Consider the following 15,297-nt stretch of genomic DNA (forward strand, 5'->3'; position numbering starts at 1 on the left):
TCTCTCTCTCTCTCTCTCTCTCTCTCTCTCTCTCTCTCTCTCTCTCTGCCTACAGATCTACAGATCAGGATATAGCTCTCAGCTACTGCTCCAGCACCTGCCTGCATGCCGCCATGCTCCATGACATGATAATAATGGACTATAATGCTCTGAAACTGTAAGCAAGCCCCAACTAGATGTTTCCTTTCATAAGAGTTGCTGTGGTCATGGTGTCTCTTCATAGCAATAGAACAGTCACTAAGTCAGATGGTTTCACCAGAAAAGTCTACAGACTGTGTGTTTCTTTTCTGATTTATTTGTATGTGTGAGGTAGGGGACATAACGCACGTCTGTGTGCATGTGTGTGCAGGTACACGCACCTGGGGTGCAACAGCAACCAACACTGACTGCTTTCCTCTATAACAATCTGCCAAGGTTTTGTATTTTTAATTTTTCTTCATTTCAGGTGTATGAATATGTGTGTGGTATACCCATACATGTGTGCACAAACACATGTAACTGAAAACTGAAGTCCGGCCCTATCACTTGCTGCCTCGTTCCCTTAAGGTGGGATGTCTTGCTGAATCTGGAACTAGGCTATTGTCGAGCAAGCTCAAGCAGTCCACCTGGCCCCATCCTCCATAGGGCTGGAGCTACAGCTGTGCACAGATAGCCCGAATTGTACATGAGTACTGGAGATTTGAACTCAGTGCTCACAGAGCAAGCATTGGTGCCTACTGAGCCACTCCTGCAGCCCTTCCACCTTATTTCTCAAGACAAAGTCCCTGGATGGAACTAGAACTTGCCATTTCAGCTAAGATGGTCAGCTGAAAAAGCCACCTCTCTCTGCTACAGCCCCAGTACTGGAACTACAGATGCATAGCACTGCACCCGGCTTCTACATGAGTGCTGGGGACCCCATGCTTATTCAGCAATGCCCTGTACCTACTGACCCATCATCCTAGCCATCTGCCCAACAGTTAATGAAGGAATTGGATGAACTGGCTCCCATGGCTACTATCATCATCAACACCAAAATCTGACAAATATAATCCAAGGGAAAAATAAAATAAAAATAAAAACTACAAACTGATTTTCTCAAATAGACACAAAACTCAACAAGAACAACTTTTTGTTGTTGTTCTTTAAGACAGAGTCTCCAGGCTGTCCTGGAATTCATTATGTAGACCAGAGATTGAACTCACAGAGATTAGCCTGCCTCTGCCTCCCGAGTGCTGGGATTAAAGGCGAGGGAGATCACACACTGCTCTACAAAGTATCAACAAATCAAAACAACACACTGCAACCAAGTATCATTCACCCCAGGGATACAAATGCTTCAATATTTGAAAAGCAATTCAAATCATGTATTAGCAAAGTAAAGAAATATATGGCCATATCAATTCACAGAGAAGAAAAAAGGAAAACACTGGACAGAGTTGAATATCCATTCGCAACAAACTACCAAGAGATGGAACTTAAGCTGGTAAGAGCACCTGCAGGAGCTAGCGGAATAGTAAAAGACTGGGCACCTTTTCCTACAGTCAGGAAGAAGGCTGCCATCCAATATCTTACAAGAAGTTTGCAATAAAGAAGGAGAAAAAAGGAATATAAATCCAAATGGAAGAAATTAAACTGTCACTTTTCATAGACTATTCGATTATCTACAGGAAGTCCCAAGAAACAGCTTGTAGAATCAACACGCGAGCCTGTAAGTTGTAAGGCACAAGTTCTCAATTTTAAAAATCCATTATGTTTCTACACTCAACAAATGAATTAAAAAATGAAACCTGAAATAAAAGCACTTACATTAGTAAAACAAAAAAAAATCTTTAAAAAAAGTGCAGAATCTATATGCTTACAACTATAAAATGGGGCCAGTGAGATGGCTCAACAAACAAAGGTGCTTGCAGCCAACAAGGAAGACCTGAGTTCAATCCCAAGCTCCACATTACACAGGGAGAGAACTGAATCCCACAAATTGTCTGACTTTCACAAGTACACCATGGCACATATGTGTGCATTCACACACACACACACACACACACACACAAATAAATAAATAAGTAAATAAATAAATAAATAGACAAAATACAAATTTAAACCTACAAAATGCTAATGAAATATGTCAAATAGTACTCAAATAAATAAAGAAAATAGACCACACACATTGATGAGAAGCCTGGATACAGTTACTAAATTCTTAAACTGATCTATATAGATTTAAGACAGTCCTGATCAAAATTCCAGTAGGAGTTATAGATATATACAAGCTAATTCTGCCTGATTTCCAGAGCAAAGTAGGAAAATCCATTTGACTGACTTAAGCTCTTGTTGTAAAGCTATGGCCATCAAGTGTGACACACGTGAAGGGACAGACATTCAAAACATTGGAACAGGACAGAGTCCAGAGAAACCCACAGGCAGAGCCAACTCCACAGAGAAAGGTAATCTCTCCCACAATGGTGAGGAGCTATGAAAACAACACATTGAACAAAGCCAACACGCTACAAAAGAAACTCATTTGAATACAGGTCTAGGTGTAACACCATAAAACTTTTATTAAAGACATTGTCCAAGACCATCCTGAGTTAGACAGAAAGGGCTTACATATGTCATTAAAAACACAATCCATAAAAAGAGGAAAAAAGGAGACATTATACTTAATTAAACATTTTAAATTTATATTATAAGTGAGAAGGAAAAGAAATGCTGGCACTGTGAGAAAGCCTGTCCAAGCGATTAATCTGAGGAAAGACATATCAAGAGAATAGACTTAAACACACATACACACACACACACACACACACACACACAAGCGAAACTCACAATAGGAAATCCAGTATATTCTAATGGGCAGAATATCGGAACAGACACTTCACCACAAGTGTACAGACAGCAAACAAGCCTGTAAAAGACACTCAGTATTATTAGCCACCAGAGGACCACAAACCAAAACCGCAGTGGGATCCACTGACTCCTCACTTACTCAGATTGGGGAATAAACCAGTCAACCCTGACAAGGACACAGAGTGTTCCCTCTCCCTTGGACCCTGGAGACAATAAACAATGATGTAGCTACACTGGAAATCAGTTTACCCTTAACGACTCATGGCTTAAGGTACTTGCTGTGCAAGCACGGGTTCAGACCTGAGTGAGTATCCACACAAAAAACGGGCCCAGCAGCAGGTACCTGAAATCTTAGTCCTCACAGGAAAGACAGGAAGGCTCGCTGACCTGAGTCCAGTCAGTAAGTGAGCTCTAGGGTCAGCGAGAACCCTGCCTCGGAAACACAAGGTGAGGAGTGACGGAGGACACTTGGTCACCTCTGGTCGTCACACATGCATAAAAGCTGTTGTGTGCACATACATGCACACACTACACAGCCCAAAAGACGCACATACACTTAAACTTGCCGAAGTCCCACTCTTTTTGTTTGGTTGGGTTTTGTTTCTTTTTTCGAGACAAGGTTTCTCTGTGTAGCTCTGGCTGTCCAGAAACTCACTTTGTAGACAAGGCTGGCCTCAAACTCCTATAGATCTATGTGCCTCTGCCCCCTCCCTCCCCTTCCTGGGATTAAAGGTGTGTACCACCACCCGGCTCAGCAGTCCCACTCTCAGGAACAGCCTCTGGGAAAATGAATTTAGGCTTACACAAAGACCTGTACAGCAGCCGCTATTCATAATAGCCAGAAACATCCCACATTCCGAATGTCCTTCCACAGATGAATAAGCAAATTGTTAAACACAGTGTTAGACACAATGTGACAAACAATTCAATACGATACAGTAAGATACCACTCACCAATAACAAAGAACCAATCGGTACAACATAAATCACTAACATATCACACTGAACAAAAGAGTTCAGGCTCGAGACGTTAGATGCTATGGTATGGTTCTATTTATTTATATGCCATTTGGGAAAGGTAGACTCATTGGATTGGGAAGCCAGTGAGGGCTGGCCAAGAGTCACTACAAAAGGACCAGAGTGACTGAGGAGGGGCAGCAGAACTCTTCTTTGTCCTGACAGCAGTAATACTTATATGAATCTATATGTTTATTAACTCAGAAACAATTTTCTTAAATTTTGCTGTTTACAAATTTAAATATAATAAAAAGAAAACCAAAGCTGTTTGAAATGTTAAAGTGAAAAATATATTCACTATCTCTAAGCGAGAAGTTTTCCAAATACTAAGTCATACTGGCTCTTATTCCTGGGGACAGAATCCTAACAGGAAAGGTCACAAACTGACAGGAATGAGTTCCATGTTGTCTCAGGTACATTGTTGGCTTGTACACAGAACTAGAGTGAAGTGTTCTAATCTCTAAATTTTGGTCATAAAAACATATCTTTTATGTGGTTGCCCAAAATTTGGACTACCATCCATGTCTTGGATTCCACGGATCAACCACTGGTTTTTCATAATCATACATCCCAAAGTCTACCCCAACAAGTAAGAGTAGAAGAGTTGGAAGATGTAGAACCCTCAGCCCTGCCTGCATCATGCCTGCCTGGATGCTGCCGTGCTCCCATCTTGATGATAATGGACTGAACCGCTGAACCTGTAAACCAGCCCCAACTAAATGTTGCCCTTATAAGAGTTGCCTGGGTCATGGTGTCTGTTCACAGCAGTAAAACCCCAACTAAGACAGACAGGAAAGGAGAAGCATTACAAACAAAAGATTAAGAAGACACCTACAGCGCTCTGTTCCTTCCTTGCACTAGAACACACAGACAACACAGCAGTCTGTCCTTCTTGTGGGAGCTAAGAAGACCCACCTCACGCAGTCTGTCCTTCTTGTAGGAGCTAAGAAGACCCACCTCACCCAGACAAGCTCCAGAGCATTTCACAGGGCACTGCTGTTTAGACTCCTTAGCCTGTGCATCCTACCTAGGAGGAAGGTGTAAGCACACACGGCACAGAGATGCTCCCTGTGGAATTGCTCTGCATCCCTACACGGCGTGCTAAGTCATTTACATCATGTTCATGATCTCGGCTTGTTCTCCCGGCTCCACGGTAAGCCACAGGGGCCACAGTCTGAGCACAAACAGGTAGGTGTAAAGGAATTTACAAGGGCTCAAGTTATTCAAGCAACTCTGGTGGCTAAAAAAGAAAGGAATTTTAACAAATGAAATTATTTTTTATTGAAGGGAATTTCTGAGGTGTTTTTTTCTAAATATATTTTGGTATATCAATTCTAATATTCCAAAAACTCCTCTTCCTCTTCTCTTCTCCTTCTTCTCCTCCTCCTCCTTCTTCTCCTTCTTCTTCTTTAAGATCTTTGCTAAGAGAAGAAGGATGAACAAGGCCAAGGTTCCCAGGTGTACCTGTGCTGCAAATTACACTCAAGTCCTTTGCTGGGCCAGTGACCACAGTCATGTACTTCAGATCCACAGAGGGCTCTCTCAAGCCAGCTCTGACTCCTGACGCCTACAGCTCAAGACTTAGTACTTGAACTGAAAGTAACAGCATGAATAAGATCTCCCCCTCCTCCCTCCCTCCCTCTGTTCTTACCTGCTAGCCTTTTAGTGGCTACCCTTAGAGCCTCGGTTCACAGAAACAACAGAAAGAAAAAGTAAAGAGATACATTGTTTCAGCAAAGGGAATGCCTTCTATCAGTCACAACTTAAGAAAAGGTGTGCGCCTCTTACTCCTTAACCTCCTTATGAATGATTAGCTGAGAATATCTAGAAGGGAAAAGGCTAAAATTATTGGAACAGAGAGGGGACAGGAAGATGATTTGTGCCAGAGAACAAGGATGTGTGCTGCAAGAGTGTGCCTTGTGTATAAGATTGGGAACCCAAAATCTCAACAATACAGTTGTCTAGACAGACCTGAACAGTGACTCCAGTTGATATGCCAGCGTGGATGGGGGAATCTCACAAAGCCCACCCAGATGAAGAGCCACAGGCAGTTCATGACTGCTGGGAGAATTACCATCAATGATGACAAGTCCAACTGGTTATCCACTACCAAGCAGTCAGCCCCCAAACACAGGCATGGGCAACACTAATGGACTCAACATGTAACAACAGTAACTGAAGAAGAGGGGAGGGTGTGTAAACAGAGAGCCACTAAGATAGCTCAGTGAGAAAGGCACTTGCCATTAAGTCTGATGACTAGATCCCACATGGTGGAAGGAGAGAACTCTCTCTCTCAAGATGCCCTCGGACAACCACAAGTGCCGTGGTAATATGTACCCCCGTGCATGGATGCATGCATGCATACATACATACATACATACATATATACATAATATATATACACATACTCATTGAATAAAGTGCAACTTAACATTTTTAATTAAAGCAATGACTTACAAATGGAGCAAGATGCCAACATAAAGGCAGAATCCTTTATCAAGGAGAGTGTAAGAATTAAAGAAGTTCAAAAGACGAGTTTTCCAAAAAGAAAAAAAAAAACAATAGCAACAAAACCCTTCAGAAGCTCATGGGGAGAAACCCCTGCAGAAAAATAATTTTAAAATTAGAAGAAAAAAAAATGTTCCCCTAGCATAAGCATCCATATGGCACACATATCAGAGTTCTTCCTTCCTGTCCATCCTGACGACAAGTCTAAGCTTGCACCCATATACAATGAGGCCAAATCAAACTGTCAGTTACTTAGATGACCACGCCCTGCTCTGCGCCACGCCACGCCCCGCGCCACGCCCCGCTCCTTGCCATCTCGTTAAACACAGCTACGTGATTATCCTAAACCACGATGATTGTGTGTCAGTTAGTACTCCTCTCAACCGTCTGTGCTTTCCATCGACATGAGCACAGCTGAAAAGCCTTTAACGTTGTCTAACCCACTGCTATTTTTGCAGGTTTATCTGTGACTGGGGAACTGTACATAGCCCACCTAGACTGCACACTACTCCCCCAGAACACTCTACATTCTTATAATCTCATAACATAAACCCAAGCTCGGAGCAGACATCTTTCAACAACCTGCTTCAGATCAAACTAGTCTGAAGATTTTCTGGAAAATTAGCTTTCTAGCCAGGCATGGTGGCCCACGTGAGGTTGAGACAGTATAGCCATGAGCTTGGAAGACGTGTGTAGGCCACTGTGCTTCAGAGTGAGACTGTATCTCAGGGGAAATCAACTTATTAACTAATTGCCAACTATACCATTCAGCTGGCAATTAAACCCTTTTCAATCATTGAACCATTATAAAAACCTATTTTGTAGGATTTTATATTTGGTACTTATTTGACCAGGAAAGTTTCTAAAATACAGAGAGATCTTTACATAGTTCTCAGCACCTGCTACAGTCCTCTCCCTTAGGTGTATTTAATAAATATTTGTGGACTGCTGTGGTCAGGAGGGACAATGCAGTTCCCCATAGAAAGCAAGGGACCACTTAGACCGTGGCTCCTCTACACGGAAACCCTCAAAAGCAATTCAGATGGTAGGAAAGGATGCTTCACCCAAACTAACTTTTTATATTAAACAGCCCAAAACATTGGTGTAAAAATTTCATCAATAAAAGGAAAACACAGAGGAATTATGCATATGATAAAGTAGAGGAAGGATCACAATGAGAGATCAAATCGCCAAATGATTTAGTCTTTCTGAGTCAGCTGGAGAGACAGCTCAGCCATTTAAAGCACTGGCTGCTCTTCCAGAAGACCCAGGTTCATTCTCAGTATCCTCATGGCTCCTCACAATGACCTGTAATTCCGGGAACAGGAATCCAATGCCTCTTGTCCTGTGCAGGCACCAGACAAGCACATGATGCAGACAAAACTCCTGTATGTACAAAATAAATATTTTTAAGATAGAGTCTTTCTAAAGGATGATGGGAGGAGGGGCTACCATGTGTATGTGCCCAAGACCTAGTACTCACAGCTGGGCTTATGGAGTGCACACTGGAAGGCTGGGAGACAGTAAGAGACAATTCAATCAACCATGGTGTTTTTGAGCCCTCTGTCTCTAGCAACTAGTTAAGCAAGTAAATTCAAAAGGTGTGCTTTTAAGGCAGAATGGAAGAGAAAGCACAAGATTGCTTGTGTGGAGAGGCTCTTACACTACATCTAGCAGTGAATGTTAAGCATATCAGCCCTTTTCCCATAAAGTAAGAACACACCCTCCGGTTTCCCCAACACAGCAAGCAGGTGAAGAAAACAATGTAACAAAGATAGAACAAATGTTTGGTAAAGTCCTAACAAAGATAGAACAAGACTGAAAGCAAACAAGTGAGACTCCAGCTTCCCAGGATTCAGTGCTCTGTCCGAGAGATCAGAACCACTGTTGTCCAGAAATGAGCCCAGACATGGACCCCCAGGAGTCTTCAGGAGACTGCACACCTGTTCTAAGGTATGAGTGCTTCTCACAGTCACACTCTAACTCCCATGTCTGTTGTACCCTGACGCCCTTTGATAACTCCTCACACTCTCAGCACTCCCCGACCCTGGCCGCACGATGCCAGTGTTTAAAGCATGTCTGTCATACTCAAGAGACTTCCCCTATCAACAGGGGGTCTCATCTCTTTACACCAAATCCTAAGAAATCCAATTGAGAATCCTGTAGCTAACCAAGTTTCTGGGTATTCTGACCTCTGAGAAAGTTCTGCCAGGCTCATCTACAGCCTGCTTAATATTCCTCTGTAGTTAAATTATAATGCGCTAATTTGTTTTCATTTGAAATCGTTTTATTCAGCTTATTGCTAAGACAGAAAGGCAGTAGTGGAAAAGGCACCAGAGCCCACGGAGTTATCCTTAATTAAAGAGCTGAAATACGGATCTCACCGTACAACAAACAACCTCACTCACTCACAGACACTGCTTGGCAAAACAAGAAAGCTCCTGCTTCGAGATGGTTTCCAACAGATCCTGAGCTTCTGGGGGCTTGCTATGTAACTGTCTTTAGAATAAAGACAGGAAGGAATGACACACAAAAAGGGACTTCGTTTTCACTGAGGAAATAGTTTTGATCCCTTTCATTATTAAAAGTTATCTAAACCTTAAAACTAACCCTACTCCCCAAGTTCACTCTGGTGGAAATGATATTAAGCAAGTAAAGTAATTTACAACTTTTTCATATGCCTGTTCTGCCTGGAACTGCAAAGCCTTTAACAGAGTACAAGCCATACTAATCAAGAGAACAGAGAAGGAGTCGGTTAACAGAGTTTTTGAGGGATTCAGTGGTCTCCATTTCCAGACCTCTGGACAAGTCCCAGTGATACTGAAAACCTCTCCCTACCATCATAAGGCTATAGAAATACACACAAACACACATGCACATGCATGTACATACGTGTGCACAAACACATGTGCACACACACGCATGCATGCAAACATGCACACATACACATGCATACATGCACATGCATGTACTCAAATGCAAGCACACATACAAATATACACACATGTGTGAGTGCATTCAAGCATACACACATACACATGAGCACACACACATGCATGTGTACACACACATGCATGAACAGGCATACACACACGCATGCATACACATGTGTGCACAAACACACGTACACACACGAACATTGCACACAAACACACACCCATGTACAAACATATACACACACAGGTGCACACATTCGAGCAAACACATGAGCACACACACACATGTACACACACACACACACCACCCCAAACCCTCAGGCTCCCAGTTTTGTGCCAGTTTCCTTCGCTGTGGCACATCTCCATACCTGAGGAAAATCTTGACCACTTCCCCTCTTACCTGCCTTCTCCTAGCCTACATCCTTCTAAGAACAACCCTGGGGCTCTAGATCTCACCTAACGGGACCTGATCCCAGCATGCTCTGTCCTCCAAGCCCTCCAGCTTCAAGCATGAGCAAAGCTGCTCCAGGTGTCAACACTCAAACTTTCCTGTGGTCCCCACTTACATAGGGTGGCAGTAAAACAGCATTCACAGGTGGCAACATAAGGGTATTTATGTGCAAGACACAGGGAGAAAGACATGCAGACACAGAGGTTCGGTGGTCCTTTGGAACATAGCTATGTTCTGATTTTCCATTGGGGCAGAGGGTTAGGACACACACAGGAGGAAATGCATGCAAGTTCAAAGCCTTCTTGACAGATCCCAGGTCATCTCCCCTCACTCCCCCTCTCCAAACACTTCTAGAGCGGTGCTTCAGCCTATCTCAGAATCTTTCACCATGCCCACTCACGAAGATATGTTTAGCTACCTAGGATAATGATAATTTCTTAAAATAAACCAAAACTGTTCATTTTACTTGGTTATACGAACATCAGAATGTAACACAATTTCATGGGGAAAAAAAAATCCTTAAGTGTGAATCAACCAAGCTCTGTGACAGCCTGGGTTCCACCTCTCCAGTCGTCCTTACCCCTGGACAACTCCGCCTTTTGGGTACGACATCTCCTAAGCTGTAATGTGGAATAACATTTGCCTTATCTAGCTGTAAAAACCACCAGCTAGGAGGATATTCTGAGCTTTCGTAAACAGAGGGAAAACGACCCATGGCAGGTGTTCACCTGTGACTTCTAATATGAGGCCCATTCAGATACAGCCATTCAAAGTTCACACAAGAAGAAAATTAAAATGAGAGCAGAAGCCACTCCAAACTCTACCGCACTGATAAAAACCCAGCTCATGTGAGAATAATGGTAGGCCTCCACCTTTGGGCCTCCACCATCTTTAGATCTGTAGATAAAACAGTCCGGTTGCCTTCCAGCCTAGGAGTGTTAAAGCACTCCTTTGTGGTAAGGAACACCATCATAGCGTATGTCAGGGGGGATGAGAGAAGAGTTGCCTTGGCAAATGCAATTGTGGTGCTGTGTGAGGTCAGCCCAGCAGCTGTGTGGTGTAAGTTTTATTTGAGTCTAGCAATGTCTATTCAGGTTAAGGAACCTGCAAACTCCTCCTCCTACACAGACTGACATTCAAGAATTATCTGCTTTCAGACTACTGAAACTTAATACAGTACATATAGACTATATCATATACACATGTAAACACCCACTAAGCTGCTAAATCTCTATAGAGAAAGGAAGCAGATCCTATTTAATCCCCACAAACATGGCAGTGTAGGTATTATTTATTCCTGTGCTTACAAATGAGATCAACTAAAACCCGGAGAAACTAGATAGCTTGCCCAAGGTTAAAAAGCAAGTAGCCAAGTCAGGATTTGAACCTAGCTTTGTCTGATTCCAAGGTCCATAGTTGCCTCCAATGATGGCAATTGGTTGGGTCACTTTTCCTTAATCCATGGCATGGTATTTGACTAAGTGTCCTAGCTGTGTATCCTAACTTCACAAAGGAACAGAAAAAACTTCAGAAGCCTTCTCCTCCTTCTTTCCCTACATTTATTTTCCACTCCTTTTGTAAACTATTTTTAGGTAAAAATCACTGAGCTCAACCTGACAGTCATACAACATTACCCCAATCAATACGCCCTCAGGATCAAAGTTGTGTTTCTACCTCTGGCTCTCTTACAGCCAAGGTTTGGAGCAGGACATTGTTTCTAAGTTGGTGCTATTTAGCAAACGCATCCATGTCTGATATAGTGCCTTACATCTGGGAAGCACCAGATGACACTTGTTTACAAGTTACACTGCTACAAGTTACTGATTGAGGGTCTTTATGCCTCTAGTTAATGTGCTACATTTTAGCCAAGAGACTTAAAAGGGGATGGAGTGGCGATTACTCTGTTGAGTAAATTCTTTCACATTAAAGATAGTTTTCTGAAAATGGTTTAAAGGGCTAAGGGGAAAGGCAAATGGAAACATAACAACTTAGTGTCTGAGTTCCTGGGTCTATTAGACCTTGAATCTAAGAACATGAAAGATACAACTTGAAAGTAAGTATCATTCGAGCAACTTCTGCAAGTGTGGCTTGAAAAGGAAAAGGTCCACACATATGTGACCAGCGCTTCTGCTGAGCACATTAAAAGTCAGGAGGACTCTCCTCCATGCTGTTTCTGCAGCCAGTGTGTGTTGTTGATATAACTGTAGCAACTGGCCACACTCTGGATAAGCTATGTTCAATACTGTGTCTACAGTATGGGCTTAAAGGCCCTTCTCAGTATAACTCACAGGGGTTAAACACTCATTAAGTAAATCAGGTGCTTTCCAGAACTTGTTATGTAACCCCAGCACATGAAAGACAGTTTTCTTTCCATTCATAGAACCCTCTCTTACTTTAGGTAGCCACGTTGCTTTGCATTCTTTTCAAATAGGTGGTGTGTCCATCAGTTCTCACAAAATACTAAGTATACCGGCTTTCACAATAGCAAACATGTGAAAGACATTTGCCCCTTACATAGTTCCAAAGTATGTCCTTCAATGTTATACGTGTTACCTTCTAAGAGAGATTAAAGTACTTCAACCACTGTGGGTGAGCTACTTCCTGTGGCACTGAGCGCCCTACCAACAAAGTATTCAAAGCAGAGGTGTCCTATACGAAGGATTCCCAAGGGAGGCAGGAGGCTGAGCAAGCTGAATTTTATGTTCCACCTTCTTAATCTATGATTTTAAAACAAATTTAGACCAGCCTACCACAGTGAAATAATGGTTCACAGGCTGGCCTGAGTCCCATTCCCAGCTCACTGCTTAGGTCAACCTAGCAAAAATGCCCTTCAGAGTCAGCCTAACTTGGTAAGCTATCTAATTACTTCTTGAGAAGACCAATTTACCATAATATTGACAGTTTCCTGCTGTTTGAAATGACAAAAAAAAAAAAAAAGGTCCTGAAACAACACCGTCAGCAAAATGTATGTCTTACATACGGATCTGTTGAAGCCGAAACAGCACTGCCTCCGTGAGGGACAGCCAAAATGAGGAGTTGTGTGGGAGTAAGAAAAATGTGATAACCAGACCTTTAACCTCAAGTACGACCCAGCTGCGCATGCACTTGCAGATCCACAGCACAGGGAAAGCCTGCTGGCAAAGCAAACCCAGTCCCTTCCGCCTGTGACTTCAGCCACACAAGCCCGGGAGCTGTCCTTCAGCACCGCAGCAGGTACCGCTCTAGCAAGCATAAAGCCAAGGAAAGGCAAGGCAGAGAGGAGCGAGCACTCAGGGTGAACTGCTTGGAGTCCTCCTTCAAGCAACCTTATGGTTATTTGTTTTTAAATATACTATATCCCTAGTCATCATCCATAGTTAATTTAAAAGAAAATATTCCGAATATTTATACGAAAGTCAAACGAAAACCGAAGGTATCTTAAAGTCAGCCTCCCAAACGGACTCCAAGAAATCAGTAACTAGCTATCCAGAACCATCATGAATTTCTATACAATACCCACCACATCCCAGTAAGAGACACATTACATCTACACACATCAGATGTTCTGAGGACACAGAACATGCTTGCAGCCCTCTCCGGAGAGCTGCAATTTCTAGGACAGACAGAATGCTCACAGAACACCAAACCATCACTACCCCCACACACAGCAATCAAATCCTCTTTCAGGGAGAACTGAAGGCCTTATGGGTCATGAGTTCCAGAGGAAAACGCTGCAGTATTTCAAGAGCCAGGTTACAGACAATATGCTAAAAGCTTTCAGCATTTTGAGCCTGAACCTCTTGGTTCCTGCCATCCTGCTACTGGGTATTAACGCTGTCCATCCGTTTGCATTACACATCAAAAAAACATATTTTTTGAGGAAAGAATAAGGCTCCCTCCCCCATATCTTCTAATGCACATGGAGAAAAGGGAAGAGAGCCTTCAAGACGTTTAAAAAAAACCTACCACACCCGAAATCTCCTTGGAAAGCTAAGACATCTCTCAGTCCTAACACACATACACCTCTCTACAGGATCTCCAGGTTTAAACTCGAGAAAACAGTTATAAAAAGCATTCCTCCCCTTTGCCCTAGAGGCCCTTACCCACACTTCTTGCTTCCAATCCCTGCCCTCCCGGATGCCCACTGTGCATTAAGAGCAGCTCCCCCTGTGCAGCAGACCTTGCAGCCTGCTATTTCTCCCTGCCCGAGTTTGGCCAGATGCGATGCAAAGTTTCTTCTATGCTTCTCCCCACCCCCACCCCAACAGATGACATTGATTATGAACACCGATGCGAATCTTGGAACCTCCAGTTATAAAATGTATTCCCCCGTGCTTCAAAAACTGCAGTGTAAGTGAGGGAGAGGGCATAGGGTGGAGTACTTGGAAGGAATGCACGGTTTGGAGAATTCCTATTTATTAGGCTGAAAAATGATTCCCACTCCATCCTAACTCGAACCTAGGGACGCTGAAGGGGTCTGACAGCCCCCACTACCGCCCGGAAAGTTAACTGCCAAGTCTCCACCGGTGGTTGCTGCGGGCAATAGAGGATGGAGCGGAGCTCCCAGGGGAAATGCAGAGGTTTTGCGGTCCCCAAGGTACCAAGGGTGAAGCAGAGAGGAAGGGTCCAAGCTGTGGATCTGGGCAAACAGTTCTGTATCCCAACGCTAACAAGAAGCCCAGGGTGCTGCTGCCCGTGGTGAGGTGGGGGAGGGAAGGGAGAGAAGAGAGGAACAAGCTCTGCATAGGGTGGCGTAGGGGTGGGGGTGGGGGAAGGGGGATATTCTGAAAGTGATGTACTCTGATGCAGGAATCCTAACCTGCCAAGGAAGGTCGCGGGGGGGGGGGCCTCCAACACAACCCCTGAGCACCCTGGCGAGAGGGGGACTGATACATCCAAGTAAAGGAGTAAAGGACAGGAGGTGTCCTGACTGCCTCACGAACCCAGGAGTCCCCCGGCTTCTGCAGTTGGTAGCAATGTGGAGCCTGATGAGGGAGGATCCAGTAAGGACTGGGGGAGGGGGAAGAGAAGAGGGGCTGCAGAGCAGCCCGAGAGCCCCAACCGGGCTGGCACTGGGGGCTGGGTGCCGGCTGCAGCGCCGAGGGGACGCCGGGGCAAGCCCGGGTCCCTGGGCGACCAGGCAACCTGGAGGGCAGGGTGTCCAGCCAGGGGTGGGAGCTGGTGGTCCCCTATCCTCCTTGGGAACCCCGGCAAACACCGTGGAAGGAAGCAAGACTTCCAAACACCCGTGCAAAGCACGAAGGGCAGAATCCCCGCTCCACGACGGCCACGCGAGCCCCGTGAGCCCCGCGGCCCGCGAGCCGCGCCGCGAGCTCTGCGGCAAAGCCCCGGGGCTGAGAGGGGCGAGCCCGCTCCAGGGTCCCGGGTCGAGAGGGGAGCCCAGGCCGAGGAGCGGCGCCGGGACGGGGGCTCCGGGGCGACTTACGGCGGCGGCGGCGGCGGGCGAGGCGGCGGCGGCCCTAGCGCGGGGCCCGGGAGGCGCGGCCGGACTGCAGAGGCGCCGAGGCTGCGGCGGGCGGGACTGCGGTGGGCGCCATCTTGGAGCGCTCCCCGCGC

The 15,297-nt window shown here is 44.8% G+C and overlaps 1 protein-coding gene across 1 annotated transcript in view; it reads right to left on the reverse strand.

Moving 5' to 3' along the window:
* Window positions 1–15,283, reverse strand: part of Scn8a (sodium voltage-gated channel alpha subunit 8) — a 170,679-nt gene extending 155,396 nt beyond the window's left edge. Inside the window, exon 1 of the mRNA XM_028782253.1 lies at window positions 15,167–15,283. The gene's annotated coding sequence lies outside the window, so the exon portion shown is untranslated. The remainder of the gene's footprint in view (window positions 1–15,166) is intronic.
* Window positions 15,284–15,297: the final 14 nt, after the last annotated feature.

The sequence above is a fragment of the Grammomys surdaster genome, unplaced genomic scaffold (genome assembly GCF_004785775.1).
Source record: "Grammomys surdaster isolate TR1022 unplaced genomic scaffold, NIH_TR_1.0 724, whole genome shotgun sequence".
Classification (NCBI taxonomy): Eukaryota; Metazoa; Chordata; class Mammalia; order Rodentia; family Muridae; genus Grammomys; species Grammomys surdaster.